Raw genomic sequence first — 24,382 nt, 5'->3', positions numbered from 1 at the left:
TTGTGGTAGAATTTAGGTGAGCTCTCACTCGTCCATCTTGGCTCCTCTGTATTTCTTTCTCTCTGTCTTTCAATCCCACCACTTCTACTGGCTATCATCTTTTATCTCTTCTTTCACATTGAACCTTGAAAAAGACATCTATGTTTAGTGTTTCAACTTCCTCTCTCTTCTAAACCCTCTTCATTCTGGCATCCAAACTCATCATTCAACTAGAATTACTCTCCCCAAAGTTGCCAATTGTCAAATATAATGATCTTTTCTGAGAACTCATCCTTCTTGACTTCTCATCAGTATTTAATTCTGCTTTCTCTGTTTTTTGTTTTTTGTTTTTGTAACACAGATCAAGGAGTACCTGTGAGCCATCCTTCCATTTAGATGCAACTCTCATAAATTTCCTCATGAAAAAGTGTATCTTGAATAGTACATTTTAAAACTTTTCTAGCATCAGACTCAAGTTCAGTGGCCTATAGTTTGTAGATACTATTCTTGCCCTCTTGGAATGAAATATACAAGAATTGATACATATGCCCTTTTTCATTTCTATGTTCTCTTTCTCATTCTCTTTGGATTTTCAAAGGTCACTGATGTTGGCTCATTGATAAGTCCCATTGCCTGAAACTCATCTTGGCCAACTATATGCCTTTTTCTTGTCTTCTTGCTTACCTTGGGCATCAACTCCTGACTAATGTTTTTTTGGTCTGTCCTTTCTAGTCCAAACATCTTTTCTCTGGCAAAGAAAGAGGAAAAAATAAGAGCTACTGAGCAGCTCTTCCTTCTTTCCATTATCTGTTGCTATCTCATACACCTGAGCATTCCTAGCCCTTCTTGAGCCTCTCCTTTTCCCCAATATAGCTTAAAAAAATCCAACCCTGAATCGTTAACTTTCTTCATCAGCCTCAGCTTATTCTGAACTTTTACTTCTGACACTAATTTTTGAGACCTGCTCATGCTTTTGTATTTTTCTATTCTGTATAGCTTCTGACAAATTGCTAAACTATGTACATATACACATACATACATATGTATATATTATTGTTCATATTCATATAGAATGAGTGATTTGACCTAAGTGACTTATTCACAAGATCATATTCTTCATATTCACATAGTTCATATTGCCCAGAACAATGGCTGGACCATAGGTGATACTTTAATAAATAAATAATAATAAATAATTATTAATAATAATAAATAAATAAATAATAAATAAATTTGATTGATTGGCTGTAGTTAGAGAGCTGTAGAGGACCTTAACAATCACCTAATTCAGTCCACTCAGTTTTTGGATGTGGAAAGCTGAAGTTAAGGGTAGCTAGGGAGTGAAGAGGTTAGACTGACTGCATAAGTGCTGAGCCTGGAGTCAGGGACACCTGAGTTCAAATCTGACCTCAGACACTTACAGGCTTGTGACCCTGGGCAAGTCACTTAACTCTGCTTTATTTTCTTCATCTATAAAACAAGCTAGAGAAGAAAATGGCAAATCACTTTAATATCTTTGCCAAGGAAACCCCAAATGGGGAGTCAAGTGGGAGCCATGGGAACAGGAGCTTTTCTAGCAAGTGTCCCAGCAGGTTCACTCTTGATCTGGGCAGCCAGAAGGACAGTATCAGAGAATAATAAGAGGCTATTTCTTGTGTTCTCAAAAGGGCTGCAGATGATGGGAGCACCAACCCATCCCTTAACTACTCTTCTCACAGGTGTGTTCAAGAATATAGTAGGAGCTACAACTCCTACAGGTCCCCCTAGTCTGGATAGGGGTCTGTTGAGACTAACACACATTAACAAATCCCCCTAAGCCTTGATGGGGATCGGTTGAGACAAGCATGCATGCACATTCCCCTTGTGCATTCCTATTCCCCGTTACTGATCAATGCCTATTTGATTTATAGGGTAACAGTCAAGGAAGGCAATGTGCTAGCAATAGCCTCACAAGTTTACATTAAATTTAACAATATCATAATGACTTAGTACAGTACAAGGGCAGTGGGTATTTACCTGCTGAACTCAAATGTTTGCATTATCTTAAGATTATACAATATGATACACAAGCATGGTGGAGATGTTTACAAACCATGAGCCTGGGAACCAGAGATTGTTACAGCCATGGATCCTGGCAGCTAGCATCTTAAAAAGAACAACAGAAATCCACCTTACATACATGGGGTCTTGGAAAGTCCAACAATGACAACAACAATGAACTGAGGCTAAGATCTAGGGAGTTACTTGCTAAGGGTTTAAGTTCAGGATTTGAACTTCAGTTCCTTGACTCTAAACCCAGGTTTTTGCAATCTTTTTTTTCTCCCCAAATTCAGGAAGAATTTATTAAGCATCTATTATGCTAAGCACCACATAAAATAAAACAAAAATTTGCCTGCCCTCAAGGAGCTTACATTCTATAATAGGGAAGCAATATGCACACACATACTTAAATGCAAAATAAACATAAAGTAATTAAGCAGGGGAACACTAAAAGAAAAGGCCTCATATAATTGGTACAACCTGAGCTGAGACTTGAAGGGAGTGAGAGGATTCTAAAAGACAAAGCTGAGGAATAAAAAGCAGGTCATTCTCAGCATGGGGCAGAGCCTGGGCAAAGGCGTAGAAGGGAAAGGCATCATGTCAGGTATGGAGCTAGAAGGTGGGATATCACATATGAGAAATCACGAGTAGGTCAGATAGGCTGGACTGTAGAACTCTCAGGGTAAGTAATTTGTAATCAAATGAGATAACAAAGTTGCAAGGCATTTTGCGAACCTTAAGGTGCTATTTAAATAACTGTTGTTGCTATCTTTATGATAGGTAATAATAATAATCAACCTGAAAAGATAGAGTGGAGCCAGATTGCAAAGGGTTTTAAATGTCAAATAGAAGAGTTTGTATTTTGTTCTAGACCAGTCTTTTAAAAAAGGAGAGGAAAGGAAAGGAAAAGAAAGGAAAGGAAAAGAAAGGGAAGGAAAGGAAAGGAAAGAAGAAAATTTTGAAAAGCCATTCATACATGTTTTATCTGTTGTGTAACAGTTAAAAGTTGTAGTGATTACATTATTTTCCAAATAAACACACAAAATCCAAGTTATAACCAATCAGTGGTCAAGTCCAAAAGGGCTTTAATGTATAGTTGTTGGCAGGCAAGGGTTTCACAAATTGTTGGGAAGTCAAGCATGCATGGGCAGGAATATGTGTGTGTGTAATGACTTGTTTACAATACGAGACTATACCATTATTGTATTGTGTCAGTAGTGTTGTGTCATCAACATTTCAATGCAGAAAAAAATCCACAAATTCACAATAAATTATTAAATTTAAGATGTCATTTAAAATATGTATATATATTATATTTTTTTGAAATGCCATAAATTTAAAAAAACATTAAAGGTTTAAAGAAAGTCTATTTCCAGGGGGATGCTGGGTAATTTTATTTTTGAAAGGAGGGTAGTAGGACAAATATGTTTGGGAACCTCTCTGCTTTAGATGAACTGGTTACCTGCGCTGCTACAGAATCTATGTTTCTGACACCCAACTTGTCACAACTGGAAATTTCTCTACCTGAAGATTCCTCTCACAAGGAATCAGGGAAAGGTCTTGTCACAATGACTTGGCCAAAAGAGACTACCTGGAACACTTTCTTCCATCCCTGAGGAAATGGCTAGTTGCTCGCTAACTGGCAAGTCAGAGTCCCTCATACCTGACCTTGCTAAAAACCATCTCAGATCCAGGACTTTCTTCCTAAGGACAGCATGTCATATGCTATGAATGCAAAGATTTTTGTCAATCATTTGTACATATGGAAATACCAATGCACAAAATTCAAACAGTATATGAAGTTAATACCACAGGTTTTGATTTTGGTTTTTTAAATAAAACACCACTCCTTTGAAATATACATTACATGGTATAAATTGAGAGGTTGGTACTGATGTAGCAGAACACCTTGCTAAATTTAAATTCCTCTACCTTTGTTAATCTTATCAAGTTTGTGTTTCATATGACATAAATTTTCATATAAAAAAGATTAAACAAAAGAAAGATTATTGTACACCTATCATCTATTCAGGGCAGAAAATGGAGAATAGGAGAGGGTTTGAGTTGGTAGGAGATATGGAAAACTTTCTTCAGTTTTTCCAGATTTCAGCCGTTTTAGGATGATTTCATTATTAGTTTTCAAGAATTTAAAAATTTCAGAATATCAGAGAGCTATATTTAAATGTAAAAACAAAAAGAATTTCCTGGTGTGTATTTTTTAGAGATTAATTATCCTTTCAGATTATTTATTTCACTTTTCAACTCCTTGAGATGCATTAGAAGCAGCTGCCATCACAGTGGATAGAGTACTGAGCCAAGAATCTTGAAGAGAGGAGTTTAAATCCTGCCATAGACAAGACACTAGCTGTGTGACCCTGTTTAAGTCACTTAACCTCTCTTTGCTTCAGTTCCTCAGCTGTGAAATAGGAATAATTAATAGCATCAACCTTACAGGTTTTTTGAGAGGATCAGATGAGATAATGTTTGTAAAAAAATACTTAGCACAGTGCCTGGCACATAGTAGGTTCTCTGTAAATGTTTTATCCTTTCCCTTTCCTTCCCTCCCATGAGTAAGAATAATAGAAAAGTCACTCTGCGTATGTTTGTATGTGGGTTTTTTGCTTGTTTAGTTTTTTTTCAATTTATTTATTTATTTAACTTTTTTAACATTCATTTTCACAGAATTTTGGGTTCCAAATTTTCTCCCCCCTTATCCCCTCCCCCCCCAAAACACCAAGCATTCCAATTGCCCCCATCACCAATCTGCTCTCTCCTCTATAATCCCTCTCTGCCCTTGTCTCCATCCTCTCTTCTGTCCTGTAGGGCCAAATAACTTTCTAAACCCCTTTACTTGTATTTCTTATTTCCTAGTGGCAAGAACAGTACTCAACAGTTGTTCCTAAAATTTTGAGTTCCAACTTCTTTTCCTCCCTCCCTCCCCACCCCCTCCCTTTGGAAGGCAAGCAATTCAATATAGGCCAAATCTGTGTAGTTTTGCAAATGACTTCCATAATAGTCGTGTTGTATAAGACTAACTATATTTCCCTCCATCCTATCCTGCCTCCAATTACTTCTATTCTCTCTTTTGATCCTGTCCCTCTCCATGAGTGTCAACCTCAAATTGCTCCCTCCTCCCCATGCCCTCCCTTCCATCGTCCCCCCCCACCCTGTTTATCTCCTTATCCCCCACTTTCCTGTATTGTATGATAGGTTTTCATACCAAAATGAGTGTGCATTTCATTCCTTCCTTTAGTGGAATGTGATGAGAGTAAACTTCATGTTTTTCCCTCACCTCCCCTCTTTTTCCCTAAATTAAAGAAGTCTTTTGCTTGCCTCTTTTATGAGAGATAATTTGCCCCATTCCATTTCTCCCTTTCTCCTCCCATATATTTCTCTCTCAGTTTGATTTCATTTTTTTTTAAGATATGATCCCGTCCTCTTCAATTCAGTCTGTGCACTCTGTCTCTATGTGTGTGTGCATGTGTGTGTGCATGTGTGTGTGTGTGTAATCCCACACTGTACCTGGATACTGAATAGTTTCAAGAGTTACAAATAATGTCTTTCCATGTATGAATGTAAACAGTTCAACTTATGACTTCTCTTTGCTGTTTACCTTTTCATGCTTCTCTTCATTCTTGTGTTTGAAAGTCAAATTTTCTTTTCAGCTCTGGTCTTTTCATCAAGAATGCTTCAAAGTCCTCTATTTCATTGAAAGACCAATTTTTCTCCTGAAGTATTATACTCAGTTTTGCTGGGTAGGTGATTCTTGGTTTTAGTCCTAGTTCCTTTGACTTCTGGAATATCCTATTCCATGCCATTCAATCCCCTAATGTAGAAGCTGCTAGATCTTGTGTTATCCTGATTGTATTTCCACAATACTTGAATTGTTTCTTTCTAGCTGCTTGTAATATTTTCTCCTTGATCTGGGAACTCTGGAATTTGGCCACAATGTTCCTAGGAGTTTCTCTTTTTGTATCTTTTTCAGGTGGTGATCAGTGGATTCTTTCAATATTTATTTTGCCCTCTGGTTCTAGAATCTCAGGGCAGTTTTCCTTGATAATTTCATGAAAGATGATGTCTAGGCTCTTTTTTTGATCAAGGCTTTCAGGTAGTCCCATAATTTTTAAGTTGTCTCTCCTGGATCTATTTTCCAGGTCAGTTGTTTTTCCAATGAGATATTTCACATTATCTTCCATTTTTCATTCTTTTGGTTTTGTTTTGTGATTTCTTGGTTTCTCATAAAGTCATTAGCCTCCATCTGTTCCATTCTAATTTTGAAAGAACTATTTTCTTCAGTGAGCTTTTGAATCTCCTTTTCCATTTGGCTAATTCTGCTTTTGAAAGCATTCTTCTCCTTATTGGCTTTTTGAACCTCTTTTGCCAATTGAGTTAGCCTGTTTTTCAGGGTGTTATTTCCTTCAGCATTTTTTTGGGTCTCCTTTAGCAGGGTGCTGACCTGCTGTTCATGCTTTGCTTGCATATCTCTCATTTCTCTTCCCAGTTTTTCCTCCACCTCTCTAACTTGATTTTCAAAATTTTTTGAGCTCTTTTTGAGCTCTTCCATGGCCTGAGCCCATTTAGTGGGCTGGGATACAGAAGCCTTGACTTCTGTGTCTTTCCCTGATGGTGAGCACTGTTCTTCCTCATCAGAAAGGGAGGGAGGAAATACCCGTTCACCAAGAAAGTAACCTTCTATAGTCTTGGTTTTTTCCCTTTTCTGGGCATTTTCCCAGCCAGTGACTTGACTTCTGAATATCCTCTTCACACCCACTTCACCTCCCTATCTGCCCTGCCAGCACTTGGGGTCTGAGATTCAAATGCTGCTCCCCAGCCTCAGGGCTTTGGGCAGGGGTGGGGCTGCTATTCAGTGTGAGATTAAGTTCAGGTGCTCAGGTAGGGGCAGGGCCGCCTCCCGGGCTCAGTTCCCTCAAGGGGTTTATGCAGAAACCTTCAACAATGGATCTGGGCTCCTGCCTGCTTGGGGAGCCCTGGTCTGCTCCCGCCTCTGCTGCTGCCTCCCGAGGGGGCCTGAGTTATGGGTGCACCCAACTCCCCTCTCGACCAGCCAAAGAGACCCTCTCACCGACCCTTGTCCCCTGTGGGTGGAGGGACCCACGCGGCTGTGGAGATTCTGTCCCTGAAGCCTGCTCGGATCTGCTCCCCACTCGGATCTGCTTCTCTCGGCGCCGGGCGGCCACAGCAGGGCTGTGCTCAGCTCCCAGTCCGCGGCATGAAGAACCTTTTGCGAGAGGTTTTCAGGCTCTCTGGAACAGAAATCTCCTCTGCTCCGCTGTCCTGTGGCTTCTGCTGCTCCAGAATTTATTGGCAGTTCTTTTTTACAGATATTTTATGGGTTGTGGGTTCGGAGCTAGCGTATGTGTGTGTTTCTACTTGGCCATCTTGGCTCCGCGTCCCGCTTGTTTGTTTTTAACTCACATCCAAAAGTTAATCTATATGCAAATTAAAAAGGCAACAGCCTATTCAAGGGAAGAATATTAATTCAGAACTTTAAAACATCCCAGTTGCCATCATCTTCAGACCTCCATTTCATTCTCCAAACTTTCTCAGTCTTACATTAGGCTCCTGGCTTCTTCTGTACCCCATGCTCTGCCACTGTCTTTAGGCGCTTTGGTATACCTGTTAATATCACTTCTTATAACCTGACCATCTAGAGGGATGGTCCCACCATAAAGAGAAGGCACTGAGATACCAAGAAAGGAAACAGTCCATGCCAACATGGTGATATAGATAGATATAGATATAGCTTTACTAGGGGAATTTGCTCACAAGACCAGCCCTGGGTGGTGACAGAACAGTGGTAGATAAGAGACCAGGGCAGATATTCTATTGAAACTGAACAAAGAGGGCTTAGTGCCAACAGATGACCCATGGTCACATGGTTGGGGACACATAAATTTCCCCATAGGAGCAGTTTTACTGTTTACAATAAGCATGGGTAGTTCATGTGCTTAGCCTCTTGTTCCCACCATACTCCACCCATCATGACCTGCTCATACATTCCTTTCTTATATTGTATCTTCTGCAAGGTTCCCTGAGTGGTGCACAAGTGGTTTTGTTAGCATGGAGGAGGCTGAGCAGCTCTACAATGAGCTACATCGGGGGCCCAATCCATAAGAATAAGACAAATATAGGCAAGAAAACAATATAACATAGGAAAACTGCCACAATTTTTACAATTTCCCTCATCCCATCCCTAGGGAGGCAAAGAAGGACTCTGTAGTATGGGTGTTCTAGGGCAGAAACTTGGATCTGCATAAGTTTTGGTGACTCATCAGGGATAAAGGCACACAAGAAGTTTGTATTACATCTCAGGTTCTATCTTGAGCAGCAGTCAAGATATCTGGTGCCATTCTATTTTGTAACACTACTTTATGTATTTGCATTTCTTTTGATGTTAGCAACTCCTGTGCGTCTATACTATCAGTAAAGGCACTCTGTATGAATTGTATCTACTTGGGTCATTAAAACCTGTAGTCCAGTACAGGATGTAATGTTTTACAAATGATGATTTTACCAGTAGAAAACAGTTCTTGTCCAGCAGGCTTTAAAAAGGGGCTGATTAGTTATAGGTTTAGTAGGTAGGGTCTCTACAATAGTCCCTGGGGCAAATACATATCCTAATGTGCTGTGTCCCACCCAACCATGTGGCAACCATGGCCATAAGTATGGGCCACATACCCAGTGGGTGCCATTTGAAGGTGGCCACACTGTTGTTTCTCAGGACTAGTTCTTAGATCCCAGCCATATTCTCTCATTTGTTGCTAAAGTGTGGTTCCATTGAAGGTGAGACCTTGATCCAACCTATAGGCAGCTCATAGGGCACCTGACCCATAGGATACAATTGTGGTGCTGGGATAGGGAAGTATTATCACAAAGGGAGGACATGTGAGCATGTTTTTACTCCAGGCATAAGGGTGCTAGGTGACCCAACTCTAAAGTGACCCAGACTTATACAAGACCAGAAACATATCAGGTGGTAGACACATTTGATGTAGAGAATATAGTGACTGGAACTGGCATTTTGCTAGGTGAGGCAAACCACACATGTTGCCTGGAGAGGGTGGATGAAGGGCATATCAGTGTGACTGGTGTGTGTGTGTCTGCGTGTGCGTGCGCATGCATGCATGGTAGGGATGAACCATTCTACAACACCTGTTTCTCCTCTGTTAATGGTCCTAGCTCCTTGCCACAAATAGTATATCAGGCCCTCCCTTTAAGACTTACAAAGAATAAAACCTGAAAAGTCCTCTATGCCCAGTGGAATATACCATCTTATTCTCCCAGGAGGATCTGACCATTTCAGGTCCCACTGCAATACTTGCATGCCTTGAAGCCTGCAAGAGAGAAATAGCCTCACAGGTTAATATATCATCAATATAATGGGTCCTTTGGATGTCTTCATAGAATGGAACAAACTGAACTCCCAGGCTACTGTGCCATGGCAGATGGTTGGGTTATACAAACAGGCCTGAGGCAGGACCTGGAAAGAACACTACTGATCCTCTCATGTGAAGGCAGATTGGCTCTGGGCTTCTGGGCCTAGGGGATGCTGAAAAGGGCATTAGGCAAGTCAAGAACTGCATGGTGTGTACCTGGGTGGTTTGCTAAATACTCCAAGATATCTTAAATGTTTAGTACAACAACATGAATGAAGGTACTACTACTTTGTTAAACTCTCTATAACCTATAGTCACCCTCATGACTCTGGCTTTCGGACTGACTACCCAGGGCTGTTAAAGGCACTATTGGCAGGTTGCAGTATACCCATTCCATATAATTCCTCAACTGTCTCTTCTATCTTCTAGTGTTCACCAGGGAGGTAGGATTGCTAAGTTGTGACTATTCACCTTGGAGCAGATAGAGAATCCAGTTCCCATCTGGCTCACCTTGCAAAACAGTTTTTATATCTCTCTACCCTGGAGTCTAATTCACTTATATTCTTGTGTAGAATCAAACTCTATCTGTGGAAATCCTCAAGATGCATTCTGGAATGGGTAAAATAAAAACCAAATACTGGCTGGGAGGGAGCCTCCCTATTTGCATAATCAGCCCCCCTTGCTTTACTTCAGTGCCCCTCTTGAGATAGTTGTTGGGCCCCAGGAATCGGATGACATTCCCACAGATGAGGGTACACTCAGCACTGGTTACAACCAGTGTTATAACTCTATTTACTGCAGGGCAGGAGTGAAGGTATAACCCACGAGGCCTCTGCTGCCTTCCATTGCATACACTTGGGGTGACTTTAGCCCTACTTCTAGTCCCAGGGGAGGAGTTGCATCCACCTGGAATGCTAGGCATCAGCTCTGTGGGGCAAGCGTGGTAGAACGGTTGTGCTTTCTAGTTACCTTGATAAAGCCTTTGTATTTGCTGGCAGCACACCTCTGCCTAATCTCTTCCCATTCCAATCCATCCTTCCCTCAGCTTCCAAGTCAACTTTTCTTAAGCATGAATATGACAGTGGCAACTTGTTCTCTAGGAGCTGTATTTCCAAGACTAAATAGAAATCCCTCTGTTTGATATGGAAAGCTCATCATAACCTGGCCTCTTCCTACCTCTCCAGTCTTCTTACACCTCATGCACTCTATGATCCAACTACATTGGCTTATTGGCAGTTTTGGGAACATGGCATTCTGTCTCCTGACTTTGCACTACCTGCCCCCATGTCTGAATGCCAGGTCTCCTCATCTTCACCCTTTAGTTTCCTTGGATTCTGTGAAGACTCAGCTTAAACTCCTCCTCCTGAAGGAGACCTTTCCTAGTCTCCCACCCCCTGCCCATGCCTTCCCTTTGAAATTGCCTTCTGTTTACACTGTATATAACAAAACCACTATTTAAGGAGATATCCAGGTTATCCATGCTCACTTATATCTCTGCTTATGCTTCCCTGGATTTTCCTTCTGACAATTAAGATGCCTCTATCCCTGGGACCCCCTCCTCCAATTCCTGCCCAGAACCACCACTTAATGGAATACCCATGCCACCTATGCTTGCTTCTTTTCTCAATTGTGAGAAGTAATTCATTTGGACTGATGGGGATGGGATTCCCCATTATTATAGGCCTATGAAACATGGACAGTCTACCAACACCATGCTAGAAAACTGAAGCGCTTCCATTTGAACTATCTTAGGAAGATTCTGAAGATCACCTGGAAGGATAAGGTACCAGGCACTAAGGTCCTACTCAAACTAACTGCTAAGCATTTAAACTATGCTTCAGAGAGCACAACTACGATGGACTGGCCATGTTGTTCGAATACAAAATGTATGTTTGCCAAAAAGACTATTTTATGGAGAACTCATATGGGGCAGGTGATCACATGGTGGTCAGAGGAAGTGATACAAGTACACTCTCAAGAACTTTGGATTTGATTGTGTGACATGGGAGACACTGGCACAGAACCGCTCAGCATGGCATGCCCACATCAGAAAGGGTGCTGTGTTGTATGAGCAAAACAGAATTGAAACAGCTCAAAGGAAACATAGGATGTGCAAATTTAGAATATCCACCCCAAACGTTCATATGGACTATTTGTGCCTGGTCTGTGGTAGAGCATTCTGAGCTTGTATTGATCCGTTGGATCATTTTGAACACTTGATCATTTTGAATGTTGGACTCGTTGAAACTTGACTTTATCAAGGTGATGTCATTTTGGTCCTTTTCAAGAACAAAGGACAACAACCAGATCCAGCCCAGCCCTCCATTCTCGACTTCCCACTCCTTAATCCAATCCAGACCCCCTCTGTTATCTCTGGATCACCCAGGCTACTTGCTTTTCCTAGATCACATCCAAATCTTTCCACAATCTTTTCCTCTATAAAAGTATCAATCTTGCTGCCATAAATTGTGCAGACCCAGTACGAGTCTGACCAGCTTGCACTGACATCATAAACAAACTTGCTACTTTGTCTGGAAGGCTTGAGTGATAAATGCTTTTGAGTCACACCTGTGAGCTGTACCATTGTATTTTGAGGTTCCTAGCACCCCTAGACTGCAACAGAACCACTACTGTATTCCAATCAGTATTCATCGGCTTGATATTCTACGTAAATCACATAGGGATAGATAAGTTCTTACAGTCGACCTCAAACTTTAATGTTTGTTACTTATTTACCAAGTGATGAGGCTCACTTGCATAACCACAAGAATGCTAACAAAGATATATCCATCCTGTTTTACTCAAATTCCATGTCTAAACCCAGTGTGAGTGGGATGCCTTGATGCTTTGAAAAGTACCCCAATTTATTTTTGTACCTCTGAACCATTCTCTCTAGTCCAATATGAACAGGTGACCATCTAATGACCACTCAGTATAATGATAATGAGATAAAAGATCTTCCCCACCCTTTAATGAACTTGCCTACTATGAGAAGTTTTATTAGAGGAGGCCCACACCTTTTGTTAATTTTCTAATGAAAATTAACTGGTTTCACCCAATGGGCTCAGGCCATGGAAGAGCTCAAGAGGAATTTTGAAAATCAAGTTAGAGAGGTGGAGGAAAGACTGGGAAGGGAAATGAGAGGGATGAGGGAGAAGCATGAAAAGCAGATCAGCTCCCTGCTAAAGGAGAACCAAAAAAATCTTGAAGAAATTGGCACCTTGAGAACTAGCCTAACTCAGCTGGCAAGGGAGGTGCAAGGGGCCAATGAGGAGAAGAATGCCTTCAAAAGCAGAATTAACCAAATGGAAAAGGAGATTCAAAAGCTCACTGAAGAAAATAGATCTTTCAAAACTGGAATGGTACGGATGGACGCTAAGGACTTTTCGAGAAAGACAGATATCTCAGAACATACCGCGCAGATTCGAAAAATGGAAGATAATGTGAAATATCTTATTGGAAAAACAACTGACCTGGAAAATAGAATCAGGAGAGACAATGTAAAAATTCTGGGACTACCTGAAAACCATGATCAAAAGAAGAGCCTAGACATCATCTTCCATGAAATTATCAAGGAAAACTGCCCTGAGATTCTAGAACCAGAAGGCAAAATAAATATTCAAGGAATCCACAGAACACCGCCTGAAAGAGATCCAAAAAGAGAAACTCCTAGGAGCATTGTGGCCAAATTCCAGAATTCCCAGGTGAAAGAGAAAATATTGCAAGCAGCTAGAAAGAAACAATTCAAGTATTGTGGAAATACAATCAGGATAGCACAAGATCTGGCACCCTCTACATTGAGGGATAGAAGGGAATGGAATAGGATATTCCAGAAGTCAAAGGAACTAGGACTGAAGCCAAGAATCACCTACCCAGCAAAACTGAGTATAATACTTCAGGAGAAAAAATGGTCTTTCAATGAAATAGAAGACTTTCAAATTTTCCTGATGAAAAGACCAGAGCTGGAAAGAAAATTTGACTTTCTAACACAAGAATGAAGAGAACCATGAAAAGGCGAACAGCAAAGAGAAATCATAAGGGACTTAGTAAAGTTGAACTGTTTACATTCCTACATGGAAAGACAATATTTATAACTCTTGAAACATTTCAGTATCTGGGCACTGGGTGGGAGTACACACACACACACATGCACACACGCACACATACATAGAGACAGAGTGCACAGAGTGAATTGAAGAGGATGGGATCATATATTAAAAAAAAAATGAAATCAAGCAGTGAGAGAGAAATATTGGGAGGAGAAAGGGAGAAGTTATATGGGGCAAATTATCTCTCATAAAAGAGGCAAGCAAAAGACTTATTAGTGGTGGGATAAAGAGGGGAGGCAAGAGAAAAACATGAGGTCTACTCTCATCACATTCCACTAAAGGAAAGAATATAATGCACACTCATTTTGATAGGAAAACCTATCTCATAATACAGGAGAGTGGGGGACAGGGGCACAAGCAGGGTGGGGGGGAGGATGGAGGGGAGGGCATGGGGAGGAGAATGCAATACGAGGTCGACACTCATGGGGAGGGAAAGGACCATAAGAAAATAGAAGTAAAGGGGGACAGGATAGGATGGAGGGAAATATAATTAGTCCTATACAACACAACTAGTATGGAAATCATTTGCAAAACTAAACAGATATGGCCTATATTGAATTGCCTGTCTTTCAAGGGGAAGGGGTGGAAAGGGAGGGAGCTAAGGAGGTTAGAACTCAAAGTGTTAGGACCAAATGTAATGTTCTTACCACTGGGTAACAAGAAATACAGGTTAAGGGGTCAAGAAAGCTATCTGGTCCTACAGGACAAAAGAGAAGACAGAGACAAGGGCAGGGAGGGAGGATAGAGGAGAGAGCAGATAGGTCATGGGGCAATTAGAAAGCTCGGGTTTGGGGGGGGGAGGGGATAAAAGGGGAGAAAATTTGTAACCCAAAATTGTGTGAAAATAAATGTTAAAAATTAATAAAAAAAAAAAAGAAAATTAACTGGTTTTCACTGGTTCTCAAGGGTTGTGATGCCCTCTGGCTCTGAAAAATGTATAAGTATTCTGAGGTGAGGTTTTACTTTGGGTCTTAGGTTTTAGAAGAAGGTTTGTGTGCCAGATGAGACTCTGGGAAGCTGCTAAGCAGCCTCCTGACTTTGAAAACCCAGATGTTGGTGCTTCTCTCTCTGGTAACTATGTATGTATGCCTGTTGATTTGTGATGTATGTATTGCTTATGATCAGGCAACTGGAAGTGCTGTCTGTTAGTTCATCTTTGTTTCTCTGTATTTTCTCTGAATTCAGGGTGCTGACTTTTTCTCCTAAACTAAGTGAATGATATATGTGCTTGATTAAAATGATTGTTGACTCCTCAAAAGTTGCCTTTCCTTTTAGAAAAGCAGGTCTAAGAACCTGTGATAGCAGGCCCTCCTGTGTATGTCAGAGTGCTTGTTTTTACACTTATTCAGTGGAGATGCCCTATGCCTCACCCAACTTGTGACTCCCCCTTGCTGATATGTAATTTTGGGCCCTCAAGAGTAAGGTCTATCAACCAATGAGACTCTGTATTTTGCCATGCCTCTTTTGCATATTTAAGTATCAAACCCTAGAAAAATAAGGTACCTGAGGAAGGAAGGGTCACTGATCGTGAGGAAGATCTGTGATCTACTTCATTGCCACTTTCATAAAGTGCCATTGCCTCAGAGCTCTGGCTCAGTGTTTTATTAGATGTTGGACAATTTTAACCCCCACACATACATCTCCAGAATTTTTTAATTTCCCCCCTCCTCACATTGTCCCACCTTTCTTTTTTATATTTTTGTCTTCCCCCATTATAATATGAAGTCCTTGAAGACAGGAATTGTAATTTTTTTAGGCTTCTATTTGTATTCCTAGCACTTAGCACTGTGCTTGGCACATAGTAAACACTTCATAGATGTTTTATATTCAGGGCCTCCCAAAAATCTTAGTGCAGTCTCAAGATTTAATAGTTTAAAATTGTTTTTAAGAGCTTAAAACTACATGAAGTCTTTTGGAATCCCTCAGTGTACCTATCTTGCACGTAAATAATTAGTTGTATGGTGGCTCCTCCATTAGAATGTGGGTTTCTCTAGAGTAGGAACTGTAGGGGGGTTTGTTTTTTGTTTCTGTTTTTTGCCTTTCTTTGTAGCCCAAGGACTCAGCACAGTGCTTAGATGAAATAAGTACTTAATAAATTTTTGTTGACTGACTGACTAATCTTGACCATCTAATCCTGTTGCCTCAGTCTCTAGGTAGGTGAGTTTCTGAAGCTATTTATGCAATCCTAAGCTCTTCTGCTCTCCAAACATCCATCTCCAGCTACCCACAGGACATCCCTTTCTAAATGTCCCATTGACATTTAAACACCTCCTGTCCTTAGCTGAGCTTATTCTCTCCTCTACTAAACTCATTCCTCCTCTTGACTTCACTGTTTCTATCTGTGGTGTCATTATTACCTAATTTCCCTTCTTCAAAACCTTCTTTTTCAACTCTTCCCTTTCTTTCACCTTGAATGAATTATCAAATCCTGTTATCTCAACATCTACAGCATCTTTCCTATCCATACAAATTCTTTCGCTTCTCCCCACCCTCACACATGCACTCATCATTTTCTGTATGGACTCCTGCAAGTCTTCCTCCTTTCGTCCTCTTCTCCCTCCTCCCCTTCCCCCCCCCCCCCCCGAATCCATCCATCAACAGACTATTTCCAGGTCAATATTCCTTATGCAGCAATTTTACCATGCCATTCATCCATTCAAAAATCTTTCTCCTTAAACTCAGTGATTCAGTGAAAGTAGGCTATTCTTTGTCACCTGAAAACACTGTGACACTTCCAACTTTGTGCCTTTGCTACTGCTGTCTCCCATGCTTAGAATGACCTCTTTGTTCTTTTTGCTAGTTGAATATTTATCATAACACTCACTTTAAATGCTAGCTCCTCCATCCAAGTTTACCCCACAACTCTCATATCAGCTTTTGAAACATGTAGCACTTGAAACATGGTCCACTCAATACTGGGACTTGCTCTGGATATCAACCAGATTTCCAATTTCTCTCTCTCAGGATCTGAGGGTACTGGATTCCAGTCACTCCTTAGCTCTTCTCCCTCATGGACAATTCCCAGGTCTATGTCTCTTTTCTTGGAGGATAAATTTGATTTTTCAATCAGATTACCCAGTTCATTGCCCCAATCCATTCATTAACTCCTAGCTTTGTGTCATATTTATTCACCTTTCCTAAGGGTATTATTTTTATAAAGCATTTTATCAGATTACCTAGTTGTATGAGTGAGGCCAGGAGTTCTCTAGTGCCAAAAAAAGAACAACTAAACAGCTACAATTTCTTTTTTTAAAAGTAGTTTTATCTGTTTATTTTTAAATTTTGACATTCATTTCCACAAAATTCTGAGTTCCAATTTTTCTCCCCATCTCTCCCCTCCCCCCATCCCATAACACCTTGTATTCTGATTACCCCTTCCCCCAATGTACCCTCCCTTCTATCATACCCCACCCTTCCCTTATCCCCATCTTCTCTCTTTTCTTGTAGGGAAAGATAAATTTCTATACCCTATTACCTGTATTTCTTATTTTCCAGTTATATGCAATAACAATTCTCAATATTTGTTTCTAATACTTTGCATTCCAACTTCTCTCTCTCCTCACCTATCACCACTGAGAAGGCAAGCAATTCAATACAGGCTATATATATATATATATATATATATATATATATATATATATATATATATATATATATATATATATATATATGTTGTTTTACAAAAGCCTTCCATAATAGTCATGTTGTGTAAGACTAACTAAATTGCCCTCCATCCTACCCTGTCCCCCCTTTTTCTTCTATTCTCTCATTTGACCTTGTCCCTTCCCAAAAGTGTTTACTTCTAGTTACTCCCTTCTCTCATTTGCCATCCCTTCTATTGTCCTCCTCACCCCACTTGTCCCCTTCTCCCCTACTTTCCTGTAGTGTAAGATAGATTTTCATACCAAATTTAGTGAGCATGTTATTCCCTTCTTAAGCCATGTGAAGAGAGTAAGCTTCACTTTTCCCTTCTCACTTCCTCCCTTTTCTCCTCCATTGAAAAAGATTTTTCTTATCTCTTTTATGAGTGATAGTGTACCTCATTCTATTTCTCCCTTTCTCCTCCCAAAATTTTCCTCTCTCACCCCTTCATTTTATTTTATTATTTTATGGATGTCATCTCTTCTGATTCAACTCAACCTGTACTCTCTGTCTATGTGTGTGTGTGTGTGTGTGTGTGTGTGTGTGTGTGTGTGTGTGTGTGTGTGTGTGTATAATCCCTCCACCTAGCCAAATACTGAAAAAAATCTCAAGAGTTACAAATATCTTTCCATGTAAGAATGTAAACAGTTCCTCTTTAGAAAGTCCTTTATGATTTCTCTTTCCTGGTTAACTTTTCATGCTTCTCTTGATTCTTGTGTTTGAAAGTCAAATTTCCTATTCAGTTCTGTTCTTTTCATCAACAATCCTTGAAACTCCTCTATGATTACTGAATGACTATTTTTTCCCCTGAAGTATTACACTCCGTTTTGCTGGGTAGGTGATTTTTGGTTTTAATCCCAGTTCCTTTGACTTCTGGAATATCCTATTTCAAGCCCTTCAATCCCTTAATGAGAAGCTGCCAGATCCTATGTTATTCTGATTGTATTTCCACAATACCCAAATTGTTTATTTCTAGCTGCTTGTAATATTTTATCCTTGACCTGGGAACTCTGGAATTTGGCTACAAAATTCCTAGGAGTTTCACTTTTTGGATCTCTTTCAGGAGGTGATCAGTAGATTCTTTCAATATTTATTTTGCCCTCTGGTTCTAGAATATCAGAGCAGTTTTCCTTGATAATTTCATGAAAGATAATGTGTAGGCTCTTTTTTTGATCATGGCTTTCAGGTAGTCCCATAATTTTTAAATTGTCTCTTCTGGTTCTATTTTCCACATCAGTTGTTCTTCCAATGAGATGTTTCAAATTATCTTCTATTTTTTCAGTCTTTTTGTTTTGTTTTGTAACTTCTTGGTTTATTGTATAGTCATTAGCTTCCCTGAACTCCACTCTCATTTTTAAAGAACTATTTTCTTCAGTGAGCTTTTGAACCTCCTTTTCCATTTGGCTAATTCTGCTTTTCAAAGCATTCTTCTCCTCATTGGCTTTTTGGACCTCTTTTTCCAATTGAGTTAACCGATTTTTAAAGGAGTTATTTTCCTCAGCATTTTTTTGATTCTCCTTTAGCAAGCTGCTGACTTGCTTTGCAAGCTCTTCTATGGCCTGAGCCCATTTCGTATTCATTTTGGAGGTACTTGAGGCAGAAGCCTTGACTTCCACTGACAGTATGCTTGTTCTTTCTCACTGGAAAGGATGGAAGGAGATACCTGTTCACCAAGAATGCAACCTTCTATGGTCTTATTTTTTTCCCCCTTTTTTGGGCATTTTCCCAGCCAGTTACTTGACTTCTGAATCCTTTGTCAAGAGGAGAGTCCTAGTGCTCCTCCTCCCCCCAGTACAGTGCTTAAGGCTGAGATTCAGATCAACTACTCAATTCCCCCAGGGGCTTTGGGTGAGGGCGGGGCCAGCACTCAGGGTTGAGGTTCAGATCAGCTGCTCAATTCCCCCAGAAGTTTTAAGCTGAGCCTCTTGGACAGTGGACCCAGGCTGCTTCCGTGGCACTATAGCTGCCTGCTGCCTACTGTTGTTGCTGCCTCTGCCGCCACCTGGGGCCAGTGCTGGGGGGACCCTGCTCCCCTCTCACCCAGCTGGGAAAACCTTCTCACACTGACCTTTGAAGTTTTCTTTGAAGCTTGTGGATTGAGGGATCTGGGACCCTCCCTGCTGGAGATTCTGCCCTGGAGGTTTGTTCAGGTCCTGTCCCTCCTGGTGCTGCATGGCTAGGGCTGGACCCCACTCTGCTCATGTCCTGTGGGATAGACCTTTCCTGTTGGCCTTCCAGTTACCTTTGGCTGGAAATCTTTCTCACTCTGTCATTCTGTGGGTTCTGCTGCTCTAGAATTTGTTCAGAGTCATTTTTTACAGATATTTTGTGGGCTGTAGGGGAAGCACTAGAGTATATACATTTTTCTACTCCACCATCTTCAACAGCGACAATTTCAACAAAACTCACAGCCATTATCAATCCACTTTGCTAGGTCTTGGTGAGATGGGACCAGCAGCCCTGACATGCTTACCCTTAGGCTAAAATGGTTGCTTGACACCAACTGGTTGCTTATGTTTTTCTTAAAGGTTTATAAAAAAAAAAAAAAGGAAACAAATATTGGGTGTGATTAACCTTGGACAGAATACTAATAAATTATATAACTGTCTCTAATTGGATCCATATCCTATCCAGCCAACGGTATGAAAGTCTTCCTAGAAGCAAGCTTCCCCTAAGTAAACTTCCCTTAATGAGCTCAATAGGGCCTTTTAATAGGTGGGGAAGATCTTGAGTCCCATTAACATTATAATTATCAGGCAGATTGGGAGTGGGGAAATTAGGGATACAAAGTAATAAAGCTAGCCCCTATTTTATAGGTTTTCAGCAAATCAAAAGTAATTAAGTCAGGGGTTGCCCTGTTTTCAAAATATTAATGAAGTGTTGCCCATATCTATTTGGGTTGTTAGGTTTCTTTGTGGACAACTAACTAATAATTATTGAATTACCTGGTCATTAAAGGGATGGATTATTAATTGAAAATTCATTTGTACCCTGTCTTCAGAATATTAATGAAGTGACTTCCCATATCTTTTTGGGTTGAGTTATTCTTTTATGGAAAACTAATTAATCATGATTGAAATACCTGATCATCAAAGGGATGGCTTGTTAATTGAAAACTGATATTATATTTAGGGGTAGATGGGAATGACAGCTGGTCAAGACTTGGAACAGTAAAGAATAGAGGTCATTGTTCTTTTATGTCTTTTTTTTGTGTGTGTGTTTACATAAGCCCATATTAGGATTTAAGCCCTCTCAAGAGCAGAATGTCTGTGTCTTTGTGCCTTTCACACGAAAGGTGCTTAATAAATGCTATCTTTCTTTAAAATAAGTAAAAGACCAGAGGGAAGCACAGATAAGCAGGAATTCTCTGAAAGAAAAATTTCAGTTGAACGTATTACATACTTTAAAAGAAAAACAAGCTATTCATAGAGAAATGCAGTTTCATGTACAATCTTCTTTTTTCTGTTCTACTAAGAATATGGAAATGCCCATTTCATTTGGGAAGGGGATAAAGAACCAAGCATTTATTAAATGCCTATAAATATTATCTCATTTGATCCTCACAACAACCTTGTGAGGTAGGTAATATTATTATTCCTATTTTATGGATGAGGAAATTGAAGCTGACAGAGGTTGTTAAGTGATTTGCCCAAGATCACAGAGCTAGTAAATGTCTGAAGCTAGATTTGAACTTTCTGACTTTCTGACTCCAGGCCCAGTGTTCCAATGAGTTACACCACGGTGCTTCAATTTAATGTTTAAATTCAGAATAAAAACTTATTAAAAAAAATAAAGTCATCTTTTGTTAGAGTAAGGATTTCAAATGACATCTTTCTCATAGCCAAAATATCTGTGTATTTGTTTTATTATTGGATTCCATGCTAATAAACTGTCTTCAGTAATTAATACTTATTTAATTGTAGGATATTAAAGGAATTAATATATATAAAAAGAGACGAGTAATATTGAGAAGGATGTTTCTCCAATTTATTCAATAAATAATATTTGATAAATTGGAGTAGGAGTTTAAGCCAACTGATTAATGAAAAAGAAGTTAAAATTTTAGTAATTAGCATAAAATATACAAGTAAAGAGGAAGAGAAGGGACATAGAAAAAGCAAGACCACTTTGAAGGCAAAATTACAGAATTTATTATATTCTTTAAAAGGAAAGTAAACTGGACAGAATACAGACCTCCAATTTCATGGACAATTTCATGACTGACTTTTTCTGTTTACTGTGATTATGGAAAGCCCATTTCATTTAGTATTTAAATTCATAATGAACAAATTTTAAAAATCAGTTATCTGTTATTAAAGGGAGAGTTTCAGGTGACTAACTACAATCTTTCTCACAGCTACAACAGGATAAATAATTATGTGTTTGTTTTATTATTTATTTCACCTTAAGATATATTCAGTAATTTTGATATTTAATCATAGGAAATTAAAGGATTTACTACACAGAGGGATAAGTAACTAGTATTGGAAAAGGAGGTTTCTCTAATTTATTCAATAAATAACATTTAATGAATTAGAGTAGGGGTTCAGACCAAATGATTAATGAGATATCAGTCAAGAAATTGTTACAAAATTGAATATGAAAATATATAAACATACTCCCAGATTACTGTGGAGTTTGAGATAAGATTAAATATGAGAACAAATCAAGTGATCATGGCTGTCCCTCATGCCTATAATGTTCTATGTCTCCAACTTTACCTACTGACTTTACTGACTTAATTTAAGTCCCAACTAAGATTCGATCTTTTAAAGTAGGTCTTTCCCAACGTATCTTAATTCTAGTTAATTCCCTCCTTTAATTATTTATATTATTATATTAATTATAACAGGGCCTTCCCTCCATTAATTATTTCCTATTTATCCTGTATGTAGCTTGCTATATATATGTATATATATAGCATATATATGTATTTGAATATTTTCTCCTCAACTAGATTGTAGGCCCCTTGAGGTCAGGGATTGTCTTTTGCCTCTTCTTGGATCCCTGCTGCTTAGCACGATGCCTGACACATAGTTGGCTCTTGATAAATGCTTGTTGATTGATTGGGTACCATTGGCAGACTGCACATGTATGTTTAATTCTAGAAGGGTAGGTTGAGGGCAAATTATAAGGGCTTTAAATGTCAGAGTTTATATTTGATCCTAGAGTTGATAGGGAGCCACTGGTGTTTATTGAATAACAGGATAACATGATCAAACCTAAACTTTAGGACAATCACCTTGACTTTGCAAGGAAAGGTTTTGGGGGAGACAATTGAGGCAGCTGGCAGAACAGTGGCTGGAGCACTGGACCTGGAGTCAGGAAGATTTGAATTCAAATCTAATCCTAGACACCATCTGTATGACCCTGGGTTACTCACTTAATCTCTGATGGCCTCAGTTTCCTCAACTATAAAATGAGAGTGAAAAAATAGCACCTACCCTGCAGGGTTATTGTGAAGATCAAATGAAATGTTTGTTTAAAAGTGCTTAATACAGTGCCTGGCACATAGTAGTGCCAAATAAATGCCTATTCCCTTCCCAGTTGGAAGGTGGTACAGTGGTCTAGGTGAGAGGTGATGAGGGTATGAACTAAGGTTGGAGCCATGTGAGTGAAAAAGAGGGACAAGTGTGAGATGTCATGGCAAGATTTGCCAACTGATGGGGGAGGGAAAGAAGAGAATTAGAGGATGAGACCAAGATTTCAAAGCTATGTGACTGGAAGGATGGCCATACCTTTGACTGAAGTGGGGAAGCTGAGAAGAGTAATGGATTTTTGTGGAGGGAAGGGAAGAAATTTAGTAGCTGTTTGGTAATGGTATCTATAAAACAGTATTTCTGGTCCAAATTGGATTACATGGAGCAATTTTTACCCTACATCCCCCTTCTTTCCAAATTTCCATGTAAGATCTAGGAGACTGACAGGAGATCACAGGTCATCAGGACTGTTACTGTTTTTGTATTTTGGGTGTTTTTCTTTAAGGGGGGAAAGGAAGTCTTTCTTTAAGTGTACTTTCTGCTGATTATGCTGTCCTTTATCTTATCAGAACCTCTCTTTTTCTAGACTCAAGGGCAGCTATCTCATTCAACCTGAGATTTCTCTTCTCCAAGATAAACACACCCAATTCCTTTAGTCAATCCTTATATCATGGACTCAAGGCTTTTCACCATCCTGGCTGTCCCTTCAAATATATAGAGGGCAGAACTGAAACACAGTACCCTAGATGTGGTATGACCAGGACAGAGGATGAAGAAACTAAGATTCAATAAGTTTGAGACTTTGCCAAAAGTGATACTGGTGCTAAACGGTAGAGGACCCTCAAATGTAGATCTTTAGACTTTGATTCTGAGTGTTGTTTCTCTTTCAGTAATTAATTAACAAATATTTATAGAATATACAAGTTCAACAGTAGAATACGTATTTTAGGAGATGTCTGGGAAAAGGCATCGTAACTGCCCTCAAGGTACTTACAATGTATCTGGGAAGACAAAATAACATGGGTAAAAATACCCATAACATGCCACTTAAGGGCAAAACTGTGTCTGATTATAAATATAATAAGTGTTCAGAGAAAAAAGATCAATATTGGTTGGAAATTGGTGGGGAAATCTTGAAAGGAGTGGGACTTCTATTGGAGATTAAAAGTGAGTAGAACTGGATGAGCAGATATGCATTTCATAGAAGGTTGTCCACATGAGCAAAGTCATGAAATCAGGAATAAAGGCAAAAAATATCAAGGAAATCTGCCTGACCAGAATAAAGATTGTGTGCTACAGATTTATTTGATCCTTACAACTCAGAACTCTATGACATAAGCAGCATGAATAATATTATCCCGACAAAACAGATGGGGAAACTGATACCTAAAGCAAACAAAAAGTCAGGTGTTTGTCCCAGGTGACATTTTCCATTCATGCATTTTCCATTCATTCTAGTAGCTTCTTGGTTTGTACTTCATAATCTAGCTTGATCACAGGCATATCTGCCCAACGGCTAGTAAATGGCTAGTAAATGGCTAGTAAGTGACTGAGTCAAAACCCTCTGGTTAGGTAGAGCTGAGAAAAAACCTACCAGGGATAAAGGTAAAGTAAATATTAAAACAAAACAAACTTCACCCTCCTAGTGAGAGAGAAAGGCTTCACCTTCCCATGAAGGAACTCGAGGAGTGAAAGGAGATTCAGGACTACCCTCTTGGAGTCCATGGTCCAGGGG

The 24,382-nt window shown here is 39.6% G+C and overlaps 1 protein-coding gene across 1 annotated transcript in view; it reads left to right on the top strand.

Moving 5' to 3' along the window:
- Nucleotides 1–24,382, top strand: part of FMO5 (flavin containing dimethylaniline monoxygenase 5) — a 72,754-nt gene that overhangs the window by 18,394 nt on the left and 29,978 nt on the right. The gene's annotated exons all lie outside the window — the stretch shown is intronic.

Source organism: Notamacropus eugenii, chromosome 2 (assembly GCF_028372415.1).
Source record: "Notamacropus eugenii isolate mMacEug1 chromosome 2, mMacEug1.pri_v2, whole genome shotgun sequence".
NCBI classification, from domain to species: domain Eukaryota; kingdom Metazoa; phylum Chordata; class Mammalia; order Diprotodontia; family Macropodidae; genus Notamacropus; species Notamacropus eugenii.
This window is presented reverse-complemented; position numbering and strand designations above follow the sequence as displayed.